This window comes from Pseudophryne corroboree, unplaced genomic scaffold (genome assembly GCF_028390025.1).
Source record: "Pseudophryne corroboree isolate aPseCor3 unplaced genomic scaffold, aPseCor3.hap2 scaffold_396, whole genome shotgun sequence".
In the NCBI taxonomy this organism is placed as follows: Eukaryota; Metazoa; Chordata; class Amphibia; order Anura; family Myobatrachidae; genus Pseudophryne; species Pseudophryne corroboree.
In genome coordinates this window covers 576017-599712 of record NW_026970037.1, presented here as the reverse complement: position 1 = coordinate 599712, position 23696 = coordinate 576017, and the positions used below count along the sequence as shown (strand labels likewise).

Below are 23696 nucleotides of genomic sequence, written 5' to 3'. Positions count from 1 at the left end.
GGCTATGTTCTCTCAGTGGAAATCTCAATATCAGTGCTCAGTATCAGTGGTTACTTATTGCTGCTCAGTAATACTAGTAGTGTGTCTCTCCTGCTCAGTGTCAGTTCTCAGTAGTATCCTCATCAGTGCTCAGTATCACTGCTCATTGTCTTGTGCTGCATTGTGGTGCTCAGCATACTACAGTACATTACTAATAGTCCAGTGCTGCATCTTGCTGCTCAGTGTCAGTTTTAGTATCCTCATCAGTGCTCACTATCACTGCTCATTACATTGTGGTGTTCTGTATACTACAGTAACATAGTAATATAGTAACATATGGTAACATAGTTTTTGAGGTTGAATAGAGGCAAATTGCCCATCGTGTTCAACCTGTTTTAAGTTGTGATGATTCTACATACTTGCTGAATAATGTTTTATGACTAGTTAGCTACTATAACTCATGTTACCCCCGGATTAACCATGTTGATATTTTAAGTATTATAACCTTGGATAGCTTTTTCATTCAGAAATGTATCCATTCCTTTTTTAAATCCAATTACAGAGTCCGCCATTACCACCTTCCCTGGCAGGGAATTCCACATCCTGATTGCCCTAACAGTGAAGATCATAGTATCTCACCTGGCAGGTAAGTAGGAGTTGGGCTAGAGCTGTGGAGGATTGCTGCTCGGGCACCCCCTGTCAAGTGAAGGAGATCCAACTGAGGCAGCACAAGGGAACTCTCGAAAGAAGAACAAGGCTAGAGGAAGATCTGAGACAAAGAAATCTGACTTTTACCAGAGCTGACCAGAGGAAAGCACAAACACAGTCCCCCACTACCACAAATAATGCAGTCGAGTTTCCCACATTTGGGGAAATCACAGGGGTCAGCATACCCAGAGTGCAATGAATGAACCTCACCCTGGGAGAACAATCTTCATGACCATGGTATCTCCTATGCAAAATAAGTATGATTTGGGATAGGGCTGGGGAGGGCCGCTGCTCAGGCACATCTCTGTCAAGTAAAGGAGATTCAACTGAGGCAGCACAAGGGAACTCTCATCTGGGGACAACAACTGCAGGGAGAACACATATTTTCAGATGAACATGGGAGGGCAGAAGGCTGCCTAATACTGAAGCACCCCCAAACAACAAACCAAATGCAACTACTAGTGCAAGCATTCCTGGGGGAAGGCCTGCAGCAGACGGATTTGCATATGGTGATGTCATCCAAGCAGTGGGTCAAAGTTGGCTTCAACCCTCGTCTGCATATGAAAATAAAAAAGGGGTGTGCAGGGCATGGCTGCCTTTTGCGGCGCTTGGATGACCCCTAGTTCGCATTAAACACCTCCACCCTCCTTCGGTGTGGGGCTCATGTTGGCTATGCCCCAGCCCCTGAAGCATTCAAGCTGATTTCTTGCAGCAGCTGGGCACTGTAACAGCTCCAGAGCTGCTCTGTAAAGCAAGTAAAAGGGTGTGGGCCCTGCAGCACTACCTGTAGTTTGCATTGTGCGTTGGAAGGCACAAAGTAAGCAGACGGGGAAGTCAGGATAGTGCACAAGGGCATAGAAGGGAGCGGCTGAAGAAAAGAGAAGTGGAAACAGACAGCAAACTAGGCTGGAGAGAGACCTGAGACAAAGAGATCTGAATTATACGAGAGCCGACCAGGGGAAACACAAATTATGCAGTCAAGTTTCCCACATTTGGGGAAATCGCAGGGGCAGCACACCCAGAGTGCAATGGGTGAGCCTTGCCCTGGGAGAAGCACCTTCATGATCATAGTATCTCACCTGGCAGGTAAGTAGGAGTTGGGCTAGAGCTGGGGAGGGTCTCTGCTCGGGCACCCCCCTGTCAAGTGAAGGAGATCCAACTGAGGCAGCACAAGGGAACTCTCAAAAGAAGAACAAGGCTCTGAAACAAAGAAATCTGACTTTTACCAGAGCTGACCAGAGGAAAACACAAACACAGTCCCCCACTACCACAAATAAAGCAGTCGAGTTTCCCACATTTGGGGAAATCACAGGGGTCAGCATACCCAGAATGCAATGAATGAACCTCACCCTGGGAGAATAATCTTCATGACCATGGTATCTCCTATGCAAAATAAGTATGATTTGGGATAGAGCTGGGGAGGGCCGCTGCTCAGGCACATCTCTGTCAAGTTAAGGAGATTCAACTGAGGCAGCACAAGGGAACTCTCATCTAGGGACAACAACTGCAGGGAGAACACATATTTTCAGATGAACATGGGAGGGCAGAAGGCTGCCTAATACTGAAGCACCCCCAAACAACAAACCAAATGCAACAACTAGTGCAAGCATTCCTGGGGGAAGGCCTGCCGCAGATGGATTTGCATATGGTGATGTCATCCAAGCAGTGGGTCAAAGTTGGCTTCAACCCTCGTCTGCATATGAAAACAGAAAAGGGGCGTGCAGGGCATGGTGGCCTTTTGCTGCGCTTGTCTGACCCCTAGTTTGCATTAAACACCTCCACCCTCCTTCGGTGTGGGGCTCATGTTGGCTATGCCCCAGCCCCTGAAGCATTCAAGCTGATTTCTTGCAGCAGCTTGGCACTGCAACAGCTCCAGAGCTGCTCTGTAAGGCAAGTAAAAGGGTGTGGGCCCTGCAGCACTACCTGTAGTTTGCATTGTGCATTGGAAGGCACAAAGTAAGCAGACGGGAGGAGAAGTCAGGATAGTGCACAAGGGTATAGAAGGGAGCGGCTGAAGAAAAGAGAAGTGGAAACAGACAGCAAACTAGGCTGGAGAGAGACCTGAGACAAAGAGATCTGAATTATACGAGAGCCGACCAGGGAAACACAAATTATGCAGTCAAGTTTCCCACATTTGGGGAAATCGCAGGAGCAGCACACCCAGAGTACAATGGGTGAGCCTTGCCCTGGGAGAAGCACCTTCATGATCATAGTATCTCACCTGGCAGGTAAGTAGGAGTTGGGCTAGAGCTGGGGAGGGTCGCTGCTCGGGCACCCCCCTGTAAAGTGAAGGAGATCCAACTGAGGCAGCACAAGGGAACTCTCGAAAGAAGAACAAGGCTAAAGGAAAATCTGAGACAAAGAAATCTGACTTTTACCAGAGCTGACCAGAGGAAAGCACAAACACAGTCTCCCACTACCACAAATAATGCAGTCAAGTTTCCCACATTTGGGGAAATCACAGGGGTCAGCATACCCAAAATGCAATGAATGAACCTCACCCTGGGAGAAAAATCTTCATGACCATGGTATCTCCTATGCAAAATAAGTATGATTTGGAATAGGGCTGGGGAGGGCCGCTGCTCATGCACATCTCTGTCAAGTAAAGGAGATTCAACTGAGGCAGCACAAGGGAACTCTCATCTTGGGACAACAACTGCAGGGAGAACATATATTTTCAGATGAACATGGGAGGGCAGAAGGCTGCCTAATACTGAAGCACCCCCAAACAACAAACCAAATGCAACAACTAGTGCAAGCATTCCTGGGGGAAGGCCTGCCGCAGATGGATTTGCATATGGTGATGTCATCCAAGCAGTGGGTCAAAGTTGGCTTCAACCCTCGTCTGCATATGAAAAGAGAAAAGGGGCGTGCAGGGCATGGTGGCCTTTTGCGGCGCTTGGCTGACCCCTAGTTTGCATTAAACACCTCCACCCTCCTTTGGTGTGGGGCTCATGTTGGCTATGCCCCAGCCCCTGAAGCATTCAAGCTGATTTCTTGCAGCAGCTGGGCACTGTAACAGCTCCAGAGCTGCTCTGTAAGGCAAGTAAAAGGGTCTGGGCCCTGCAGCACTACCTGTAGATCGCATTGTGCGTTGGAAGGCACAAAGTAAGCAGACAGGAGGAGAAGTCAGGATAGTGCGCAAGGGCATAGAAGGGAGCGGCTCAAGAAAAGAGAAGTGGAAACAGACAGCAAACTAGGCTGGAGAGAGACCTGAGACAAAGAGATCTGAATTATACGAGAGCCGACCAGGGGAAACACAAATTATGCAGTCAAGTTTCCCACATTTGGGGAAATCGCAGGTGCAGCACACCCAGAGTGCAATGGGTGAGCCTTGCCCTGGGAGAAGCACCTTCATAATCATAGTATCTCACCTGGCAGGTAAGTAGGAGTTGGGCTAGAGCTGGGGAGGGTCGCTGTTCGGGCACCCCCCTGTGAAGTGAAGGAGATCCAACTGAGGTAGCACAAGGGAACTCTCGAAAGAAGAACAAGGCTAGAGGAAGATCTGAGACAAAGAAATCTGACTTTTTCCAGAGCTGACCAGAGGAAAGCACAAACACAGTCCCCCACTACCACAAATAATGCTGTCGAGTTTCCCACATTTGGGGAAATCACAGGGGTCAGCATACCCAGAATGCAATGAATGAACCTCACCTTGGGAGAACAATCTTCATGACCATGGTATCGCCTATGCAAAATAAGTATGATTTGGGATAGGGCTGGGGAGGGCCGCTGCTCAGGCACATCTCTGTCAAGTAAAGGAGATTCAACTGAGGCAGCACAAGGGAACTCTCATCTGGGGACAACAACTGCAGGGAGAACACATATTTTCTGATGAACATGTGAGGGCAGAAGGCTGCCTAATACTGAAGCACCCCCAAACAACAAACCAAATGCAACAACTAGTGCAAGCATTCCTGGGGGAAGGCCTGCAGCAGATGGATTTGCATATGGTGATGTCATCCAAGCAGTGGGTCAAAGTTGGCTTCAACCCTCGTCTGCATATGAAAAGAGAAAAGGGGCGTGCAGGGCATGGCGGCCTTTTGCAGCGCTTGGATGACCCCTAGTTCGCATTACACACCTCCACCCTCCTTCGGTGTGGGGCTCATGTTGGCTATGCCCCAGCCCCTGAAGCATTCAAGCTGATTTCTTGCAGCAGCTGGGCACTGTAACTGCTCCAGAGCTACTCTGTAAGGCAAGTAAAAGGGTGTGGACCCTGCAGCACTACCTGTAGTTCGCATTGTGCGTTGGAAGGCACGAAGTAAGCAGACGGGAGAAGTCAGGATAGTGCGCAAGGGCATAGAAGGGAGCGGCTCAAGAAAAGAGAAGTGGAAACAGACAGCAAACTAGGCTGGAGAGAGACCTGAGACAAAGAGATCTGAATTATACGAGAGCCGACGAGGGGAAACACAAATTATGCAGTCAAGTTTCCCACATTTGGGGAAATCGCAGGAGCAGCACACCCAGAGTGCAATGGTTGAGCCTTGCCCTGGGAGAAGCACCTTCATGATCATAGTATCTCACCTGGCAGGTAAGTAGGAGTTGGGCTAGAGCTGGGGAGGGTCGCTGCTCGGGTTCCCCCCTGTGAAGTGAAGGAGATCCAACTGAGGCAGCACCAGGGAACTCTTGAAAGAAGAACAAGGCTAGAGGAAGATCTGAGACAAAGAAATCTGACTTTTACCAGAGCTGACCAGAGGAAAGCACAAACACAGTCTCCCACTACCACAAATAATGCAGTCAAGTTTCCCACATTTGGGGAAATCACAGGGGTCAGCATACCCAAAATGCAATGAATGAACCTCACCCTGGGAGAAAAATCTTCATGACCATGGTATCTCCTATGCAAAATAAGTATGATTTGGAATAGGGCTGGGGAGGGCCGCTGCTCATGCACATCTCTGTCAAGTAAAGGAGATTCAACTGAGGCAGCACAAGGGAACTCTCATCTTGGGACAACAACTGCAGGGAGAACATATATTTTCAGATGAACATGGGAGGGCAGAAGGCTGCCTAATACTGAAGCACCCCCAAACAACAAACCAAATGCAACAACTAGTGCAAGCATTCCTGGGGGAAGGCCTGCCACAGATGGATTTGCATATGGTGATGTCATCCAAGCAGTGGGTCAAAGTTGGCTTCAACCCTCGTCTGCATATGAAAAGAGAAAAGGGGCGTGCAGGGCATGGTGGCCTTTTGCGGCGCTTGGCTGACCCCTAGTTTGCATTAAACACCTCCACCCTCCTTTGGTGTGGGGCTCATGTTGGCTATGCCCCAGCCCCTGAAGCATTCAAGCTGATTTCTTGCAGCAGCTGGGCACTGTAACAGCTCCAGAGCTGCTCTGTAAGGCAAGTAAAAGGGTGTGGGCCCTGCAGCACTACCTGTAGTTCGCATTGTGCGTTGGAAGGCACAAAGTAAGCAGACAGGAGGAGAAGTCAGGATAGTGCGCAAGGGCATAGAAGGGAGCGGCTCAAGAAAAGAGAAGTGGAAACAGACAGCAAACTAGGCTGGAGAGAGACCTGAGACAAAGAGATCTGAATTATACGAGAGCCGACCAGGGGAAACACAAATTATACAGTCAAGTTTCCCACATTTGGGGAAATCGCAGGAGCAGCACACCCAGAGTGCAATGGGTTAGCCTTGCCCTGGGAGAAGCACCTTCATGATCATAGTATCTCACCTGGCAGGTAAGTAGGAGTTGGGCTAGAGCTGGGGAGGGTCGCTGCTCGGGTACCCCCCTGTAAAGTGAAGGAGATCCAACTAAGGCAGCACAAGGGAACTCTCGAAAGAACAAGGCTAGAGGAAAATCTGAGGCAAAGAAATCTGACTTTTACCAGAGCTGACCAGAGGAAAGCACAAACACAGTCCCCCACTACCACAAATAATGCAGCTGAGTTTCCCACATTTGGGGAAATCACAGGGGTCAGCATACCCAAAATGCAATGAATGAACCTCACCCTGGGAGAAAAATCTTCATGACCATGGTATCTCCTATGCAAAATAAGTATGATTTGGAATAGGGCTGGGGAGGGCCGCTGCTCATGCACATCTCTGTCAAGTAAAGGAGATTTAACTGAGGCAGCACAAGGGAACTCTCATCTGGGGACAACAACTGCAGGGAGAACACATATTTTCAGATGAACATGGGAGGGCAGAAGGCTGCCTAATACTGAAGCACCCCCAAACAACAAACCAAATGCAACAACTAGTGCAAGCATTCCTGGGGGAAGTTCTGCAGAAGACGGATTTGCATACGGTGATGTCATCCAAGCAGTGGGTCAAAGTTGGCTTCAACCCTCATCTGCATATGAAAAGAGAAAAGGGGCGTGCAGGGCATGGCGGCCTTTTGCGGTGCTTGGATGACCCCTAGTTCGCATTAAACACCTCCACCCTCCTTTGGTGTGGGGCTCATGTTGGCCATGCCCCATCCCCTGAAGCATTCAAGCTGATTTCTTGCAGCAGCTGGGCACTGTAACAGCTCCAGAGCTGCTCTGTAAGGCAAGTAAAAGGGTGTGGGCCCTGCAGCACTACCTGTAGTTTGCATTGTGCATTGGAAGGCACAAAGTAAGCAGACGGGAGGAGAAGTCAGGATAGTGCACAAGGGTATAGAAGGGAGCGGCTGAAGAAAAGAGAAGTGGAAACAGACAGCAAACTAGGCTGGAGAGAGACCTGAGACAAAGAGATCTGAATTATACGAGAGCCGACCAAGGGAAACACAAATTATGCAGTCAAGTTTCCCACATTTGGGGAAATCGCAGGGGCAGCACACCCAGAGTGCAATGGGTGAGCCTTGCCCTGGGAGAAGCACCTTCATGATCATAGTATCTCACCTGGCAGGTAAGTAGGAGTTGGGCTAGAGCTGGGGAGGGTCGCTGTTCGGGCACCCCCCTGTCAAGTGAAAGAGATCCAACTGAGGCAGCACAAGGGAACTCTCGAAAGAAGAACAAGGCTAGAGGAAGATCTGAGACAAAGAAATCTGACTTTTTCCAGAGCTGGCCAGAGGAAAGCACAAACACAGTCCCCCACTACCACAAATAATGCAGTCGAGTTTCCCACATTTGGGGAAATCACAGGGGTCAGCATACCCAGAATGCAATGAATGAACCTCACCCTGGGAGAACAATCTTCATGACCATGGTATCGCCTATGCAAAATAAGTATGATTTGGGATAGGGCTGGGGAGGGCCGCTGCTCAGGCACATCTCTGTCAAGTAAAGGAGATTCAACTGAGGCAGCACAAGGGAACTCTCATCTGGGGACAACAACTGCAGGGAGAACACATATTTTCAGATGAACATGTGAGGGCAGAAGGCTGCCTAATACTGAAGCACCCCCAAACAACAAACCAAATGCAACAACTAGTGCAAGCATTCCTGGGGGAAGGCCTGCAGCAGATGGATTTGCATATGGTGATGTCATCCAAGCAGTGGGTCAAAGTTGGCTTCAACCCTCGTCTGCATATGAAAAGAGAAAAGGGGCGTGCAGGGCATGGCGGCCTTTTGCAGCGCTTGGATGACCCCTAGTTTGCATTACACACCTCCTCCCTCCTTCGGTGTGGGGCTCATGTTGGCTATGCCCCAGCCCCTGAAGCATTCAAGCTGATTTCTTGCAGCAGCTTGGCACTGCAACAGCTCCAGAGCTGCTCTGTAAGGCAAGTAAAAGGGTGTGGGCCCTGCAGCACTACCTGTAGTTTGCATTGTGCATTGGAAGGCACAAAGTAAGCAGACGGGAGGAGAAGTCAGGATAGTGCACAAGGGTATAGAAGGGAGCGGCTGAAGAAAAGAGAAGTGGAAACAGACAGCAAACTAGGCTGGAGAGAGACCTGAGACAAAGAGATCTGAATTATACGAGAGCCGACCAGGGGAAACACAAATTATGCAGTCAAGTTTCCCACATTTGGGGAAATCGCAGGAGCAGCACACCCAGAGTACAATGGGTGAGCCTTGCCCTGGGAGAAGCACCTTCATGATCATAGTATCTCACCTGGCAGGTAAGTAGGAGTTGGGCTAGAGCTGGGGAGGGTCGCTGCTCGGGCACCCCCCTGTAAAGTGAAGGAGATCCAACTGAGGCAGCACAAGGGAACTCTCGAAAGAAGAACAAGGCTAAAGGAAAATCTGAGACAAAGAAATCTGACTTTTACCAGAGCTGACCAGAGGAAAGCACAAACACAGTCTCCCACTACCACAAATAATGCAGTCAAGTTTCCCACATTTGGGGAAATCACAGGGGTCAGCATACCCAAAATGCAATGAATGAACCTCACCCTGGGAGAAAAATCTTCATGACCATGGTATCTCCTATGCAAAATAAGTATGATTTGGAATAGGGCTGGGGAGGGCCGCTGCTCATGCACATCTCTGTCAAGTAAAGGAGATTCAACTGAGGCAGCACAAGGGAACTCTCATCTTGGGACAACAACTGCAGGGAGAACATATATTTTCAGATGAACATGGGAGGGCAGAAGGCTGCCTAATACTGAAGCACCCCCAAACAACAAACCAAATGCAACAACTAGTGCAAGCATTCCTGGGGGAAGGCCTGCCGCAGATGGATTTGCATATGGTGATGTCATCCAAGCAGTGGGTCAAAGTTGGCTTCAACCCTCGTCTGCATATGAAAAGAGAAAAGGGGCGTGCAGGGCATGGTGGCCTTTTGCGGCGCTTGGCTGACCCCTAGTTTGCATTAAACACCTCCACCCTCCTTTGGTGTGGGGCTCATGTTGGCTATGCCCCAGCCCCTGAAGCATTCAAGCTGATTTCTTGCAGCAGCTGGGCACTGTAACAGCTCCAGAGCTGCTCTGTAAGGCAAGTAAAAGGGTCTGGGCCCTGCAGCACTACCTGTAGATCGCATTGTGCGTTGGAAGGCACAAAGTAAGCAGACAGGAGGAGAAGTCAGGATAGTGCGCAAGGGCATAGAAGGGAGCGGCTCAAGAAAAGAGAAGTGGAAACAGACAGCAAACTAGGCTGGAGAGAGACCTGAGACAAAGAGATCTGAATTATACGAGAGCCGACCAGGGGAAACACAAATTATGCAGTCAAGTTTCCCACATTTGGGGAAATCGCAGGGGCAGCACACCCAGAGTGCAATGGGTGAGCCTTGCCCTGGGAGAAGCACCTTCATAATCATAGTATCTCACCTGGCAGGTAAGTAGGAGTTGGGCTAGAGCTGGGGAGGGTCGCTGTTCGGGCACCCCCCTGTGAAGTGAAGGAGATCCAACTGAGGTAGCACAAGGGAACTCTCGAAAGAAGAACAAGGCTAGAGGAAGATCTGAGACAAAGAAATCTGACTTTTTCCAGAGCTGACCAGAGGAAAGCACAAACACAGTCCCCCACTACCACAAATAATGCTGTCGAGTTTCCCACATTTGGGGAAATCACAGGGGTCAGCATACCCAGAATGCAATGAATGAACCTCACCTTGGGAGAACAATCTTCATGACCATGGTATCGCCTATGCAAAATAAGTATGATTTGGGATAGGGCTGGGGAGGGCCGCTGCTCAGGCACATCTCTGTCAAGTAAAGGAGATTCAACTGAGGCAGCACAAGGGAACTCTCATCTGGGGACAACAACTGCAGGGAGAACACATATTTTCAGATGAACATGTGAGGGCAGAAGGCTGCCTAATACTGAAGCACCCCCAAACAACAAACCAAATGCAACAACTAGTGCAAGCATTCCTGGGGGAAGGCCTGCAGCAGATGGATTTGCATATGGTGATGTCATCCAAGCAGTGGGTCAAAGTTGGCTTCAACCCTCGTCTGCATATGAAAAGAGAAAAGGGGCGTGCAGGGCATGGCGGCCTTTTGCAGCGCTTGGATGACCCCTAGTTCGCATTACACACCTCCACCCTCCTTCGGTGTGGGGCTCATGTTGGCTATGCCCCAGCCCCTGAAGCATTCAAGCTGATTTCTTGCAGCAGCTGGGCACTGTAACTGCTCCAGAGCTACTCTGTAAGGCAAGTAAAAGGGTGTGGACCCTGCAGCACTACCTGTAGTTCGCATTGTGCGTTGGAAGGCACGAAGTAAGCAGACGGGAGAAGTCAGGATAGTGCGCAAGGGCATAGAAGGGAGCGGCTCAAGAAAAGAGAAGTGGAAACAGACAGCAAACTAGGCTGGAGAGAGACCTGAGACAAAGAGATCTGAATTATACGAGAGCCGACGAGGGGAAACACAAATTATGCAGTCAAGTTTCCCACATTTGGGGAAATCGCAGGAGCAGCACACCCAGAGTGCAATGGTTGAGCCTTGCCCTGGGAGAAGCACCTTCATGATCATAGTATCTCACCTGGCAGGTAAGTAGGAGTTGGGCTAGAGCTGGGGAGGGTCGCTGCTCGGGTTCCCCCCTGTGAAGTGAAGGAGATCCAACTGAGGCAGCACCAGGGAACTCTTGAAAGAAGAACAAGGCTAGAGGAAGATCTGAGACAAAGAAATCTGACTTTTACCAGAGCTGACCAGAGGAAAGCACAAACACAGTCTCCCACTACCACAAATAATGCAGTCAAGTTTCCCACATTTGGGGAAATCACAGGGGTCAGCATACCCAAAATGCAATGAATGAACCTCACCCTGGGAGAAAAATCTTCATGACCATGGTATCTCCTATGCAAAATAAGTATGATTTGGAATAGGGCTGGGGAGGGCCGCTGCTCATGCACATCTCTGTCAAGTAAAGGAGATTCAACTGAGGCAGCACAAGGGAACTCTCATCTTGGGACAACAACTGCAGGGAGAACATATATTTTCAGATGAACATGGGAGGGCAGAAGACTGCCTAATACTGAAGCACCCCCAAACAACAAACCAAATGCAACAACTAGTGCAAGCATTCCTGGGGGAAGGCCTGCCGCAGATGGATTTGCATATGGTGATGTCATCCAAGCAGTGGGTCAAAGTTGGCTTCAACCCTCGTCTGCATATGAAAAGAGAAAAGGGGCGTGCAGGGCATGGTGGCCTTTTGCGGCGCTTGGCTGACCCCTAGTTTGCATTAAACACCTCCACCCTCCTTTGGTGTGGGGCTCATGTTGGCTATGCCCCAGCCCCTGAAGCATTCAAGCTGATTTCTTGCAGCAGCTGGGCACTGTAACAGCTCCAGAGCTGCTCTGTAAGGCAAGTAAAAGGGTGTGGGCCCTGCAGCACTACCTGTAGTTCGCATTGTGCGTTGGAAGGCACAAAGTAAGCAGACAGGAGGAGAAGTCAGGATAGTGCGCAAGGGCATAGAAGGGAGCGGCTCAAGAAAAGAGAAGTGGAAACAGACAGCAAACTAGGCTGGAGAGAGACCTGAGACAAAGAGATCTGAATTATACGAGAGCCGACCAGGGGAAACACAAATTATACAGTCAAGTTTCCCACATTTGGGGAAATCGCAGGAGCAGCACACCCAGAGTGGAAAGGGTTAGCCTTGCCCTGGGAGAAGCACCTTCATGATCATAGTATCTCACCTGGCAGGTAAGTAGGAGTTGGGCTAGAGCTGGGGAGGGTCGCTGCTCGGGTACCCCCCTGTAAAGTGAAGGAGATCCAACTAAGGCAGCACAAGGGAACTCTCGAAAGAAGAACAAGGCTAGAGGAAAATCTGAGACAAAGAAATCTGACTTTTACCAGAGCTGACCAGAGGAAAGCACAAACACAGTCCCCCACTACCACAAATAATGCAGCTGAGTTTCCCACATTTGGGGAAATCACAGGGGTCAGCATACCCAAAATGCAATGAATGAACCTCACCCTGGGAGAAAAATCTTCATGACCATGGTATCTCCTATGCAAAATAAGTATGATTTGGAATAGGGCTGGGGAGGGCCGCTGCTCATGCACATCTCTGTCAAGTAAAGGAGATTTAACTGAGGCAGCACAAGGGAACTCTCATCTGGGGACAACAACTGCAGGGAGAACACATATTTTCAGATGAACATGGGAGGGCAGAAGGCTGCCTAATACTGAAGCACCCCCAAACAACAAACCAAATGCAACAACTAGTGCAAGCATTCCTGGGGGAAGTTCTGCAGAAGACGGATTTGCATACGGTGATGTCATCCAAGCAGTGGGTCAAAGTTGGCTTCAACCCTCATCTGCATATGAAAAGAGAAAAGGGGCGTGCAGGGCATGGCGGCCTTTTGCGGTGCTTGGATGACCCCTAGTTCGCATTAAACACCTCCACCCTCCTTTGGTGTGGGGCTCATGTTGGCCATGCCCCATCCCCTGAAGCATTCAAGCTGATTTCTTGCAGCAGCTGGGCACTGTAACAGCTCCAGAGCTGCTCTGTAAGGCAAGTAAAAGGGTGTGGGCCCTGCAGCACTACCTGTAGTTTGCATTGTGCATTGGAAGGCACAAAGTAAGCAGACGGGAGGAGAAGTCAGGATAGTGCACAAGGGTATAGAAGGGAGCGGCTGAAGAAAAGAGAAGTGGAAACAGACAGCAAACTAGGCTGGAGAGAGACCTGAGACAAAGAGATCTGAATTATACGAGAGCCGACCAAGGGAAACACAAATTATGCAGTCAAGTTTCCCACATTTGGGGAAATCGCAGGGGCAGCACACCCAGAGTGCAATGGGTGAGCCTTGCCCTGGGAGAAGCACCTTCATGATCATAGTATCTCACCTGGCAGGTAAGTAGGAGTTGGGCTAGAGCTGGGGAGGGTCGCTGTTCGGGCACCCCCCTGTCAAGTGAAAGAGATCCAACTGAGGCAGCACAAGGGAACTCTCGAAAGAAGAACAAGGCTAGAGGAAGATCTGAGACAAAGAAATCTGACTTTTTCCAGAGCTGGCCAGAGGAAAGCACAAACACAGTCCCCCACTACCACAAATAATGCAGTCGAGTTTCCCACATTTGGGGAAATCACAGGGGTCAGCATACCCAGAATGCAATGAATGAACCTCACCCTGGGAGAACAATCTTCATGACCATGGTATCGCCTATGCAAAATAAGTATGATTTGGGATAGGGCTGGGGAGGGCCGCTGCTCAGGCACATCTCTGTCAAGTAAAGGAGATTCAACTGAGGCAGCACAAGGGAACTCTCATCTGGGGACAACAACTGCAGGGAGAACACATATTTTCAGATGAACATGTGAGGGCAGAAGGCTGCCTAATACTGAAGCACCCCCAAACAACAAACCAAATGCAACAACTAGTGCAAGCATTCCTGGGGGAAGGCCTGCAGCAGATGGATTTGCATATGGTGATGTCATCCAAGCAGTGGGTCAAAGTTGGCTTCAACCCTCGTCTGCATATGAAAAGAGAAAAGGGGCGTGCAGGGCATGGCGGCCTTTTGCAGCGCTTGGATGACCCCTAGTTTGCATTACACACCTCCTCCCTCCTTCGGTGTGGGGCTCATGTTGGCTATGCCCCAGCCCCTGAAGCATTCAAGCTGATTTCTTGCAGCAGCTGGGCACTGTAACTGCTCCAGAGCTACTCTGTAAGGCAAGTAAAAGGGTGTGGGCCCTGCAGCACTACCTGTAGTTCGCATTGTGCGTTGGAAGGCACGAAGTAAGCAGACGGGAGAAGTCAGGATAGTGCGCAAGGGCATAGAAGGGAGCGGCTCAAGAAAAGAGAAGTGGAAACAGACAGCAAACTAGGCTGGAGAGAGACCTGAGACAAAGAGATCTGAATTATACGAGAGCCGACGAGGGGAAACACAAATTATGCAGTCAAGTTTCCCACATTTGGGGAAATCGCAGGAGCAGCACACCCAGAGTGCAATGGTTGAGCCTTGCCCTGGGAGAAGCACCTTCATGATCATAGTATCTCACCTGGCAGGTAAGTAGGAGTTGGGCTAGAGCTGGGGAGGGTCGCTGCTCGGGTTCCCCCCTGTGAAGTGAAGGAGATCCAACTGAAGCAGCACCAGGGAACTCTCGAAAGAAGAACAAGGCTAGAGGAAGATCTGAGACAAAGAATTCTGACTTTTACCAGAGCTGACCAGAGGAAAGCACAAACACAGTCCCCCACTACCACAAATAATGCAGTCGAGTTTCCCACATTTGGGAAAATCACAGGGGTCAGCATACCCAGAATGCAATGAATGAACCTCACCCTGGGAGAACAATCTTCATGACCATGGTATCTCCTATGCAAAATAAGTATGATTTGGGATAGGGCTGGTGAGGGCCGCTGCTCAGGCACATCTCTGTCAAGTAAAGGAGATTCAACTGAGGCAGCACAAGGGAACTCTCATCTGGGGACAACAACTGCAGGGAGACCACATCTTTTCAGATGAACATGGGAGGGCGGAAGGCAGCCTAATACTGAAGCACCATCAAATATCAAACCATGGCCCTCATTCCGAGTTGATCGCTCGCAAGGCGATTTTAGCAGAGTTACACACGCTAAGCCGCCGCCTACTGGGAGTGAATCTTAGCTTCTTAAAATTGCGACCGATGTATTCGCAATATTGCGATTACAAACTACTTAGCAGTTTCAGAGTAGCTTCAGACTTACTCGGCATCTGCGATCAGTTCAGTGCTTGTCGTTCCTGGTTTGACGTCACAAACACTCCCAGAGTTCGCCCAGACACTCCCCCGTTTCTCCGGCCACTCCTGCGTTTTTTCCGGAAACTGTAGCGTTTTTTCCCACACGCCCATAAAACGGCCTGTTTCCGCCCAGTAACACCCATTTCCTGTCAATCACATTACGATCGCCGGAGCGAAGAAAAAGCCGTGAGTAAAAATACTTTCTTCATTGTAAAATTACTTGGCGCAGTCGCAGTGCGAATATTGCGCATGCGTACTAAGCAGAATTTCACTGCGATGCGATGAAATTTACAGAGCGAACGACTCGGAATGAGGGCCCATATGCAACAACTAGTACAAGCACTCCTGGGGGAAGGTCTGCAGCAGACGGATTTGCATACGGTGATGTAAATCCAAGCAGTGGGCCAAAGTTGACTGGAACCCTCATCTGCATATGAAAAGAGAAAAGGGGCATGCAGGGCATGGCGGCCTTTTGCAGTGCTTGGATGACCCCTAGTTCGCATTAAACACCTCCACCCTCCTTTGGTGTGGGGCTCATGTTGGCCATGCCCCATCCCCTGATGCATTCAAGCTGATTTCTTGCAGCAGCTGGGCACTGTAACAGCTCCAGAGCTGTTCTGTAAGGCAAGTAAAAGGGTGTGGGCCCTGCAGCACCACCTGTTGTTCGCATTGTGCGTTGGAAGGCACAAATTAAGCAGACGGGAGGAGAAGTCAGGATAGTGCGCAAGGGCATTCTTTTCTCTTAGTCCGGGGGCAAGGCTTCAAAATGGGGTCTGCAACGGAGGAGACACAGGGGGCGTGGTCACAGCAGCTTTTCTCTACAGTCTGCACCAGCAGGAGCCTACACCATTTTTTATGATCACGCTGAACTGCAGTGCGACTGCAATTACAGCATGGTCAAGAAGGGAGGCGTCATGCTGGGTGGCCATGCCCTGTCACTGTGCAGGAGCCAGCACCGCTCACACACTAGTCCCCGGGTGCAGCCCCCAACCCCCGGGACACCCGGAGCAACAAAATGTAGATTCAGGCCACCAGGCCACGCCCCTACCTATGAAACCATGCCTCCTTTTTACCATTGCGCTGTTTATCTGCGCGCACTGCATTACAATCTCCCTCGCCACCTCTCTGGGTGTCACCAGTGATAGTGACACCTCTGCCATGCTTGTAGCAGCTGGTCCTAAGATCTACGCCTCAAGCCCTGAGTGTTTGCCCTTGTGACTTGTTGATCATCATAGCGAAGCAGATGCTTACAGAAAACTGCAGGGGCTTAGATTGAAAATAAAAACAATTGATGGGTATAAGGTAGAGAGGAGCGGGTTCGGTTCTCCGAGAACCGAATTCCCCACGAACTCCACGTGGTTTACATTGGTCCGAGGCAGGCTCGGTTGTTCCTGCCTGACTCGGAAAACCTGAACAAGGGAAAATGTCATCATCCCGCTGTCAGATTCTCGTGAGATTCGGATTCCATATAAAGAGCTGCGCGTTGCTGCCATTTTTACTCGTGCATTGAAGAGAGAGCGGAGAGGACGTGGCTATGTTCTCTCAGTGGAAATCTCAATATCAGTGCTCAGTATCAGTGGTTACTTATTGCTGCTCAGTAATACTAGTAGTGTGTCTCTCCTGCTCAGTGTCAGTTCTCAGTAGTATCCTCATCAGTGCTCAGTATCACTGCTCATTGTCTTGTGCTGCATTGTGGTGCTCAGCATACTACAGTACATTACTAATAGTCCAGTGCTGCATCTTGCTGCTCAGTGTCAGTTCTAGTATCCTCATCAGTGCTCACTATCACTGCTCATTGCATTGTGGTGTTCTGTATACTACAGTAACATAGTAATATAGTATATATAGAGGAGCGGGTTCGGTTCTCCGAGAACCGAATTCCCGACGAACTCCACGTGGTTTACACTGGTCCGAGGCAGGCTCGGTTGTTCCCGCCTGACTCGGAAAACCTGAACAAGGGAAAATGTCATCATCCCGCTGTCGGATTCTCGCGAGATTCGGATTCCATATAAAGAGCTGCGCGTTGCCGCCATTTTTACTCGTGCATTGAAGAGAGAGCGGAGAGGACGTGGCTATGTTCTCTCAGTGGAAATCTCAATATCAGTGCTCAGTATCAGTGGTTACTTATTGCTGCTCAGTAATACTAGTAGTGTGTCTCTCCTGCTCAGTGTCAGTTCTCAGTAGTATCCTCATCAGTGCTCAGTATCACTGCTCATTGTCTTGTGCTGCATTGTGGTGCTCAGCATACTACAGTACATTACTAATAGTCCAGTGCTGCATCTTGCTGCTCAGTGTCAGTTCTAGTATCCTCATCAGTGCTCACTATCACTGCTCATTACATTGTGGTGTTCTGTATACTACAGTAACATAGTAATATAGTAACATATGGTAACATAGTTTTTGAGGTTGAATAGAGGCAAATTGCCCATCGTGTTCAACCTGTTTTAAGTTGTGATGATTCTACATACTTGCTGAATAATGTTTTATGACTAGTTAGCTACTATAACTCATGTTACCCCCGGATTAACCATGTTGATATTTTAAGTATTATAACCTTGGATAGCTTTTTCATTCAGAAATGTATCCATTCCTTTTTTAAATCCAATTACAGAGTCCGCCATTACCACCTTCCCTGGCAGGGAATTCCACATCCTGATTGCCCTAACAGTGAAGATCATAGTATCTCACCTGGCAGGTAAGTAGGAGTTGGGCTAGAGCTGTGGAGGATTGCTGCTCGGGCACCCCCTGTCAAGTGAAGGAGATCCAACTGAGGCAGCACAAGGGAACTCTCGAAAGAAGAACAAGGCTAGAGGAAGATCTGAGACAAAGAAATCTGACTTTTACCAGAGCTGACCAGAGGAAAGCACAAACACAGTCCCCCACTACCACAAATAATGCAGTCGAGTTTCCCACATTTGGGGAAATCACAGGGGTCAGCATACCCAGAGTGCAATGAATGAACCTCACCCTGGGAGAACAATCTTCATGACCATGGTATCTCCTATGCAAAATAAGTATGATTTGGGATAGGGCTGGGGAGGGCCGCTGCTCAGGCACATCTCTGTCAAGTAAAGGAGATTCAACTGAGGCAGCACAAGGGAACTCTCATCTGGGGACAACAACTGCAGGGAGAACACATATTTTCAGATGAACATGGGAGGGCAGAAGGCTGCCTAATACTGAAGCACCCCCAAACAACAAACCAAATGCAACTACTAGTGCAAGCATTCCTGGGGGAAGGCCTGCAGCAGACGGATTTGCATATGGTGATGTCATCCAAGCAGTGGGTCAAAGTTGGATTCAACCCTCGTCTGCATATGAAAATAAAAAAGGGGTGTGCAGGGCATGGCTGCCTTTTGCGGCGCTTGGATGACCCCTAGTTCGCATTAAACACCTCCACCCTCCTTCGGTGTGGGGCTCATGTTGGCTATGCCCCAGCCCCTGAAGCATTCAAGCTGATTTCTTGCAGCAGCTGGGCACTGTAACAGCTCCAGAGCTGCTCTGTAAAGCAAGTAAAAGGGTGTGGGCCCTGCAGCACTACCTGTAGTTTGCATTGTGCATTGGAAGGCACAAAGTAAGCAGACGGGAGAAGTAAGGATAGTGCGCAAGGCCATAGAATGGAGCGGCTTAAGAAAAGAGAAGTGGAAACAGACAGCAAACTAGGCTGGAGAGAGACCTGAGACAAAGAGATCTGAATTATACGAGAGCCGACCAGGGGAAACACAAATTATGCAGTCAAGTTTCCCACATTTGGGGAAATCGCAGGGGCAGCAAATCCAGAGTGCAATGGGTGAGCCTTGCCCTGGGAGAAGCACCTTCATGATTATAGTATCTCACCTGGCAGGTAAGTAGAAGTTGGGCTAGAGCTGGGGAGGGTCGCTGCTCGGGCACCCCCCTGTCAAGTGAAGGAGATCCAACTGAGGCAGCACAAGGGAACTCTCGAAAGAAGAACAAGGCTAGAGGAAGAACTGAAACAAAGAAATCTGACTTTTACCAGAGCTGACCAGAGGAAAGCACAAACACAGTCCCCCACTACCACAAATAATGCAGTTGAGTTTCCCACATTTGGGGAAATCACAGGGGTCAGCATACCCAGAATGCAATGAATGAACCTCACCCTGGGAGAACAATCTTCAAGACCATGGTCTCTCCTATGCAAAATAAGTATGATTTGGGATAGGGCTGGGGAGGGCCGCTGCTCAGGCACATCTCTGTCAAGTAAAGGAGATTCAACTGAGGCAGCACAAGGGAACTCTCATCTGGGGACAACAACTGCAGGGAGAACACATATTTTCAGATGAACATGGGAGGGCAGAAGGCTGCCTAATACTGAAGCACCCCCAAACAACAAACCAAATGCTACAACTAGTGCAAGCATTCCTGGGGGAAGGCCTGCAGCAGATGGATTTGCATATGGTGATGCCATCCAAGCAGTGGGTCAAAGTTGGCTTCAACCCTCGTCTGCATATGAAAAGAGAAAAGGGGCGTGCAGGGCATGGCGGCCTTTTGCGGCGCTTGGATGACCCCTAGTTAGCATTACACACCTCCACCCTCCTTCGGTGTGGGGCTCATGTTGGCTATGCCCCAGCCCCTGAAGCATTCAAGCTGATTTCTTGCAGCAGCTGGGCACTGTAACTGCTCCAGAGCTGCTCTGTAAGGCAAGTAAAAGGGTGTGGGCCCTGCAGCACTACCTGTAGATTGCATTGTGCGTTGGAAGGCACGAAGTAAGCAGACGGGAGAAGTCAGGATAGTGCGCAAGGGCATAGAAGGGAGCGGCTCAAGAAAAGAGAAGTGGAAACAGACAGCAAACTAGGCTGGAGATAGACCTGAGACAAAGAGATCTGAATTATACGAGAGCCGACCAAGGGAAACACAAATTATGCAGTCAAGTTTCCCACATTTGGGGAAATCACAGGGGCAGCACAACCAGAGTGCAATGGGTGAGCCTTGCCCTGGGAGAAGCACCTTCATGATCATAGTATCTCACCTGGCAGGTAAGTAGGAGTTGGGCTAGAGCTGGGGAGGGTCGCTGCTCGGGCACCCCCCTGTCAAGTGAAAGAGATCCAACTGAGGCAGCACAAGGGAACTCTCGAAAGAAGAACAAGGCTAGAGGAAGATCTGAGATAAAGAAATCTGATTTTTACCAGAGCTGACCAGAGGAAAGCACAAACACAGTCCCCCACTACCACAAATAATGCAGTCGAGTTTCCCACATTTGGGGAAATCACAGGGGTCAGCATACCCAGAATGCAATGAATGAACCTCACCCTGGGAGAACAATCTTCATGACCATGGTATCGCCTATGCAAAATAAGTATGATTTGGGATAGGGCTGGGGAGGGCCGCTGCTCAGGCACATCTCTGTCAAGTAAAGGAGATTCAACTGAGGCAGCACAAGGGAACTCTCATCTGGGGACAACAACTGCAGGGAGAACATATATTTTCAGATGAACATGGGAGGGCAGAAGGCTGCCTAATACTGAAGCACCCCCAAACAACAAACCAAATGCAACAACTAGTGCAAGCATTCCTGGGGGAAGGCCTGCAGCAGATGGATTTGCATATGGTGATGTCATCCAAACAGTGGGTCAAAGTTGGCTTCAACCCTCGTCTGCATATGAAAAGAGACAAGGGGCGTGCAGGGCATGGCGGCCTTTTGCGGCGCTTGGATGACCCCTAGTTCGCATTACACACCTCCACCCTCCTTCGGTGTGGGGCTCATGTTGGCTATTCCCCAGCCCCTGAAGCATTCAAGCTGATTTCTTGCAGCAGCTGGGCACTGTAACTGCTCCAGAGACGCTCTGTAAGGCAAGTAAAAGGGTGTGGGTCCTGCAGCACTACCTGTAGTTTGCATTGTGCGTTGGAAGGCACAAAGTAAGCAGACGGGAGAAGTCAGGATAGTGCGCAAGGGCATAGAAGGGAGCGGCTCAAGAAAAGAGAAGTAGAAACAGACAGCAAACTAGGCTGGAGAGAGACCTGAGACAAAGAGATCTGAATTATACGAGAGCCGACCAGGGGAAACACAAATTATGCAGTCAAGTTTCCCACATTTGGGGAAATCGCAGAAGCAGCACACCCAGAGTGCAATGGGTGAGCCTTGCCCTGGGAGAAGCACCTTCATGATCATAGTATCTCACCTGGCAGGTAAGTAGGAGTTGGGCTAGAGCTGGGGAGGGTCGCTGCTCGAGCATCCCCCTGTCAAGTAAAGGAGATTCAACTGAGGCAGCACAAGGGAACTCTCATCTGGGGACAACAACTGCAGGGAGAACACATATTTTCAGATAAAAATCTTGGTCATGCTCTGGTTTCTCTTCAGAACGAACAAATCTTTCGCCTTTTACTAAAGATTTCCGTGGAGAGGAGCAAAACCGAGTTTTATCTCAATTTTTGCATGCCCCATCTTTTTGGGGTTTCTTTTATCGGTTTAAAGATAGAATGAGTGTGCTTTAATGTAAGCTCATTTGCATAGAAATGACAATAAATGTCTGTTTCTTTTCAAGCAGAACTTTCTTGACCATACTAATTGCTTGAAAGATCTGGGAGCACATGGAAAAGAGTACAAACCATGCTTATAGCAAGGGGAAGCCTGGTGAGAAATCTGCTTTCTTTCTTTCAAATTGGGTGCTCACTTTGAGCTGAATGAGGACTGCTGGCATGGCACTCAGGCGACAGGTGGAATCTTGGTCATGCTCTGGTTTCTCTTCAGAACGAACAAATCTTTCGCCTTTTACTAAAGATTTCCGTGGAGAGGAGCAAAACTGAGTTTTATCTCAATTTTTGCATGCCCCGTCTTATTGGGGTTTCTTTTATCAGTTTAAAGATAGAACGAGTGTGCTTTAATGTAAGCTCATTTGCGTAGAAATGACAGTAAATGTTTGTTTCTTTTCAAACAGAACTTTCTTGACTATACTAATTGCTTGAAAGATCTGGGAGCACATGGAAAAGAGTACAAACCATGTTTATAGCAAGGGGAAGCCTGGTGAGAAATCTGCTTTCTTTCTTTCAAATTGGGTGCTCACTTTGAGCTGAATGAGGACTGCTGGCATGGCACTCAGGCGACAGGTAGAATCTTGGTCATGCTGTGGTTTCTCTTCAGAACGAACAAATCTTTCGCCTTTTACTAAAGATTTCCGTGGAGAGGAGCAAAACTGAGTTTTATCTCAATTTTTGCATGCCCCATCTTATTGGGGTTTTATTTTATTGGTTTAAAGATAGAACGAGTGTGCTTTAATGTAAGATCATTTGCATAGAAATTACAGTAAATGTTTGTTTCTTTTCAAACAGAACTTTCTTGACCACACTAATTGTTTGAAAGATATGGGAGCACATGGAAAAGAGTACAAACCATGTTTATAGCAAGGGGAAGCCTGGTGAGAAATCTGCTTTCTTTCATTCAAATTGGGTGCTCACTTTGAGCTGAATGAGAAATGCTGGCATGGCACTCAGGCGACAGGTGGAATCTTGGTCATGCTCTGGTTTCTCTTCAGAACTAACAAATATTTCGCCTTTTATTAAAGATTTCCGTGGAGAGGAGCAAAACTGAGTTTTATCTCAATTTTTGCATGCCCCATATTATTGGGGTTTCTTTTATCAGTTTAAAGACAGAACGAGTGTGCTTTCTTGTTAGCTTTAATGTAAGTTTATTTGCATAACAATGACAGTAAATGTTTGTTTCTTTTCAAACAGAACTTTCTTGACCATGCTACTTGCTTGAAAGATCTGGGAGCACATGGAAAACAGTACAAACCATGCAGTATCACAAGAGCCTTTATTTGATCTTTCATGAAGATAGAGCAGAATTGAGGACACGTCAACAATTTCTGCCGAAGGTGGTTCATCTTTCCACATGGTGCCTTTGGCCACTGACACCTTCGTTGAGTCAAAGTCTCTGGCTGTGGTCAGAACTTTGAAAATTTATGTCACCAGAACGGTTCAGATTAGGAAAACAGAGGCTCTGTTTGTCCTGTATGCTCCCAACATGATTGGGTGTCCTGCTTCCATTCAGACCATTATCCGCTGGATCTGTGGTAAGATTCAGCATGCTCATTCCACGGCAGGATTGCCGTTACTGAATTAGGTGAAGACCCATTCTACTAGAAAGGTGGGTTCATCCTGGGCAGCTGGTCGGGGAGTCTCGGCATTGCAACTTTGCCGAGCAGCTATTTAGTAAACACTTTTGCTAAGTTTTACAAGTTTGATACCTTGGCTGATGATAACCTCAAGTTGGGTCATTCGGTGCTGCAGAGTCGTACGCACTCTCCCACCCGTTCAAGAGCTTTGGTATAACCCCATGGTTCTTAATGTGACCCCAGCATCCTCTAGGTCGTATGAGAAAATAGGATTTTAATACCTACCGGTAAATCCTTTTCTCTTAGTACGTAGAGGATGCTGGGCACCCGTCCCAGTCCATACTGTGTCTGCAGTTATTACTTGTGGTTATACACATGTTGTGTTACGGTTCTGGTCAGCTTTTTGCTGCAATTGTTCATGCCGTTGGCTTGTGTTCTGTTGAATGCCACGTTCTGCGGCATGCTTAAGGTGTGAGCTGGTAAG

The 23696-nt window shown here is 48.9% G+C and overlaps 32 non-coding genes and 3 pseudogenes across 32 annotated transcripts; 4 read left to right on the top strand and 31 right to left on the bottom strand.

The window, feature by feature from the left end:
* Positions 1 to 784: 784 nt before the first annotated feature.
* Positions 785 to 948, bottom strand: LOC135023030 (U1 spliceosomal RNA). Its single transcript, XR_010220039.1, has one exon. It is a non-coding gene; the product is annotated as a U1 spliceosomal RNA (small nuclear RNA).
* A 670-nt stretch (positions 949 to 1618) lies between these two features.
* LOC135023170 (U1 spliceosomal RNA) lies at positions 1619 to 1781 on the bottom strand. The gene has a single exon (XR_010220175.1). It is a non-coding gene; the product is annotated as a U1 spliceosomal RNA (small nuclear RNA).
* Positions 1782 to 1923: 142 nt separating this feature from the next.
* On the bottom strand, positions 1924 to 2087 carry LOC135023076 (U1 spliceosomal RNA). Its single transcript, XR_010220085.1, has one exon. It is a non-coding gene; the product is annotated as a U1 spliceosomal RNA (small nuclear RNA).
* Positions 2088 to 2762: 675 nt separating this feature from the next.
* Positions 2763 to 2923, bottom strand: LOC135023210 (U1 spliceosomal RNA). Its single transcript, XR_010220213.1, has one exon. It is a non-coding gene; the product is annotated as a U1 spliceosomal RNA (small nuclear RNA).
* Positions 2924 to 3075: 152 nt separating this feature from the next.
* Positions 3076 to 3239, bottom strand: LOC135023116 (U1 spliceosomal RNA). The gene has a single exon (XR_010220123.1). It is a non-coding gene; the product is annotated as a U1 spliceosomal RNA (small nuclear RNA).
* Positions 3240 to 3913: 674 nt separating this feature from the next.
* On the bottom strand, positions 3914 to 4076 carry LOC135023311 (U1 spliceosomal RNA). The gene has a single exon (XR_010220287.1). It is a non-coding gene; the product is annotated as a U1 spliceosomal RNA (small nuclear RNA).
* Positions 4077 to 4228: 152 nt separating this feature from the next.
* On the bottom strand, positions 4229 to 4392 carry LOC135023131 (U1 spliceosomal RNA). The gene has a single exon (XR_010220137.1). It is a non-coding gene; the product is annotated as a U1 spliceosomal RNA (small nuclear RNA).
* Positions 4393 to 5090: 698 nt separating this feature from the next.
* On the bottom strand, positions 5091 to 5226 carry LOC135023304 (U1 spliceosomal RNA; annotated as a pseudogene).
* Positions 5227 to 5378: 152 nt separating this feature from the next.
* On the bottom strand, positions 5379 to 5542 carry LOC135023115 (U1 spliceosomal RNA). The gene has a single exon (XR_010220122.1). It is a non-coding gene; the product is annotated as a U1 spliceosomal RNA (small nuclear RNA).
* A 674-nt stretch (positions 5543 to 6216) lies between these two features.
* LOC135023273 (U1 spliceosomal RNA) lies at positions 6217 to 6379 on the bottom strand. Its single transcript, XR_010220273.1, has one exon. It is a non-coding gene; the product is annotated as a U1 spliceosomal RNA (small nuclear RNA).
* Positions 6380 to 6528: 149 nt separating this feature from the next.
* On the bottom strand, positions 6529 to 6692 carry LOC135023007 (U1 spliceosomal RNA). Its single transcript, XR_010220016.1, has one exon. It is a non-coding gene; the product is annotated as a U1 spliceosomal RNA (small nuclear RNA).
* Positions 6693 to 7366: 674 nt separating this feature from the next.
* Positions 7367 to 7529, bottom strand: LOC135023204 (U1 spliceosomal RNA). Its single transcript, XR_010220208.1, has one exon. It is a non-coding gene; the product is annotated as a U1 spliceosomal RNA (small nuclear RNA).
* Positions 7530 to 7681: 152 nt separating this feature from the next.
* Positions 7682 to 7845, bottom strand: LOC135023048 (U1 spliceosomal RNA). The gene has a single exon (XR_010220057.1). It is a non-coding gene; the product is annotated as a U1 spliceosomal RNA (small nuclear RNA).
* Positions 7846 to 8519: 674 nt separating this feature from the next.
* On the bottom strand, positions 8520 to 8682 carry LOC135023230 (U1 spliceosomal RNA). Its single transcript, XR_010220232.1, has one exon. It is a non-coding gene; the product is annotated as a U1 spliceosomal RNA (small nuclear RNA).
* A 152-nt stretch (positions 8683 to 8834) lies between these two features.
* On the bottom strand, positions 8835 to 8998 carry LOC135023114 (U1 spliceosomal RNA). The gene has a single exon (XR_010220121.1). It is a non-coding gene; the product is annotated as a U1 spliceosomal RNA (small nuclear RNA).
* Positions 8999 to 9672: 674 nt separating this feature from the next.
* LOC135023251 (U1 spliceosomal RNA) lies at positions 9673 to 9835 on the bottom strand. The gene has a single exon (XR_010220253.1). It is a non-coding gene; the product is annotated as a U1 spliceosomal RNA (small nuclear RNA).
* A 152-nt stretch (positions 9836 to 9987) lies between these two features.
* On the bottom strand, positions 9988 to 10151 carry LOC135023129 (U1 spliceosomal RNA). Its single transcript, XR_010220136.1, has one exon. It is a non-coding gene; the product is annotated as a U1 spliceosomal RNA (small nuclear RNA).
* Positions 10152 to 10849: 698 nt separating this feature from the next.
* On the bottom strand, positions 10850 to 10985 carry LOC135023302 (U1 spliceosomal RNA; annotated as a pseudogene).
* Positions 10986 to 11137: 152 nt separating this feature from the next.
* Positions 11138 to 11301, bottom strand: LOC135023113 (U1 spliceosomal RNA). The gene has a single exon (XR_010220120.1). It is a non-coding gene; the product is annotated as a U1 spliceosomal RNA (small nuclear RNA).
* Positions 11302 to 11975: 674 nt separating this feature from the next.
* Positions 11976 to 12138, bottom strand: LOC135023352 (U1 spliceosomal RNA). Its single transcript, XR_010220320.1, has one exon. It is a non-coding gene; the product is annotated as a U1 spliceosomal RNA (small nuclear RNA).
* Positions 12139 to 12290: 152 nt separating this feature from the next.
* LOC135023006 (U1 spliceosomal RNA) lies at positions 12291 to 12454 on the bottom strand. The gene has a single exon (XR_010220015.1). It is a non-coding gene; the product is annotated as a U1 spliceosomal RNA (small nuclear RNA).
* Positions 12455 to 13128: 674 nt separating this feature from the next.
* Positions 13129 to 13291, bottom strand: LOC135023203 (U1 spliceosomal RNA). Its single transcript, XR_010220207.1, has one exon. It is a non-coding gene; the product is annotated as a U1 spliceosomal RNA (small nuclear RNA).
* Positions 13292 to 13443: 152 nt separating this feature from the next.
* On the bottom strand, positions 13444 to 13607 carry LOC135023047 (U1 spliceosomal RNA). The gene has a single exon (XR_010220056.1). It is a non-coding gene; the product is annotated as a U1 spliceosomal RNA (small nuclear RNA).
* Positions 13608 to 14305: 698 nt separating this feature from the next.
* On the bottom strand, positions 14306 to 14441 carry LOC135023301 (U1 spliceosomal RNA; annotated as a pseudogene).
* A 152-nt stretch (positions 14442 to 14593) lies between these two features.
* Positions 14594 to 14757, bottom strand: LOC135023384 (U1 spliceosomal RNA). The gene has a single exon (XR_010220338.1). It is a non-coding gene; the product is annotated as a U1 spliceosomal RNA (small nuclear RNA).
* A 3240-nt stretch (positions 14758 to 17997) lies between these two features.
* On the bottom strand, positions 17998 to 18161 carry LOC135023019 (U1 spliceosomal RNA). The gene has a single exon (XR_010220028.1). It is a non-coding gene; the product is annotated as a U1 spliceosomal RNA (small nuclear RNA).
* Positions 18162 to 18832: 671 nt separating this feature from the next.
* LOC135023334 (U1 spliceosomal RNA) lies at positions 18833 to 18995 on the bottom strand. The gene has a single exon (XR_010220305.1). It is a non-coding gene; the product is annotated as a U1 spliceosomal RNA (small nuclear RNA).
* Positions 18996 to 19147: 152 nt separating this feature from the next.
* Positions 19148 to 19311, bottom strand: LOC135022999 (U1 spliceosomal RNA). The gene has a single exon (XR_010220008.1). It is a non-coding gene; the product is annotated as a U1 spliceosomal RNA (small nuclear RNA).
* A 671-nt stretch (positions 19312 to 19982) lies between these two features.
* Positions 19983 to 20145, bottom strand: LOC135023318 (U1 spliceosomal RNA). Its single transcript, XR_010220294.1, has one exon. It is a non-coding gene; the product is annotated as a U1 spliceosomal RNA (small nuclear RNA).
* Positions 20146 to 20297: 152 nt separating this feature from the next.
* Positions 20298 to 20461, bottom strand: LOC135023046 (U1 spliceosomal RNA). Its single transcript, XR_010220054.1, has one exon. It is a non-coding gene; the product is annotated as a U1 spliceosomal RNA (small nuclear RNA).
* A 671-nt stretch (positions 20462 to 21132) lies between these two features.
* On the bottom strand, positions 21133 to 21295 carry LOC135023244 (U1 spliceosomal RNA). The gene has a single exon (XR_010220246.1). It is a non-coding gene; the product is annotated as a U1 spliceosomal RNA (small nuclear RNA).
* Positions 21296 to 21439: 144 nt separating this feature from the next.
* On the top strand, positions 21440 to 21555 carry LOC135023386 (U5 spliceosomal RNA). Its single transcript, XR_010220340.1, has one exon. It is a non-coding gene; the product is annotated as a U5 spliceosomal RNA (small nuclear RNA).
* Positions 21556 to 21829: 274 nt separating this feature from the next.
* LOC135023393 (U5 spliceosomal RNA) lies at positions 21830 to 21945 on the top strand. The gene has a single exon (XR_010220347.1). It is a non-coding gene; the product is annotated as a U5 spliceosomal RNA (small nuclear RNA).
* Positions 21946 to 22219: 274 nt separating this feature from the next.
* On the top strand, positions 22220 to 22335 carry LOC135023405 (U5 spliceosomal RNA). The gene has a single exon (XR_010220359.1). It is a non-coding gene; the product is annotated as a U5 spliceosomal RNA (small nuclear RNA).
* Positions 22336 to 22610: 275 nt separating this feature from the next.
* LOC135023421 (U5 spliceosomal RNA) lies at positions 22611 to 22726 on the top strand. Its single transcript, XR_010220374.1, has one exon. It is a non-coding gene; the product is annotated as a U5 spliceosomal RNA (small nuclear RNA).
* Positions 22727 to 23696: the final 970 nt, after the last annotated feature.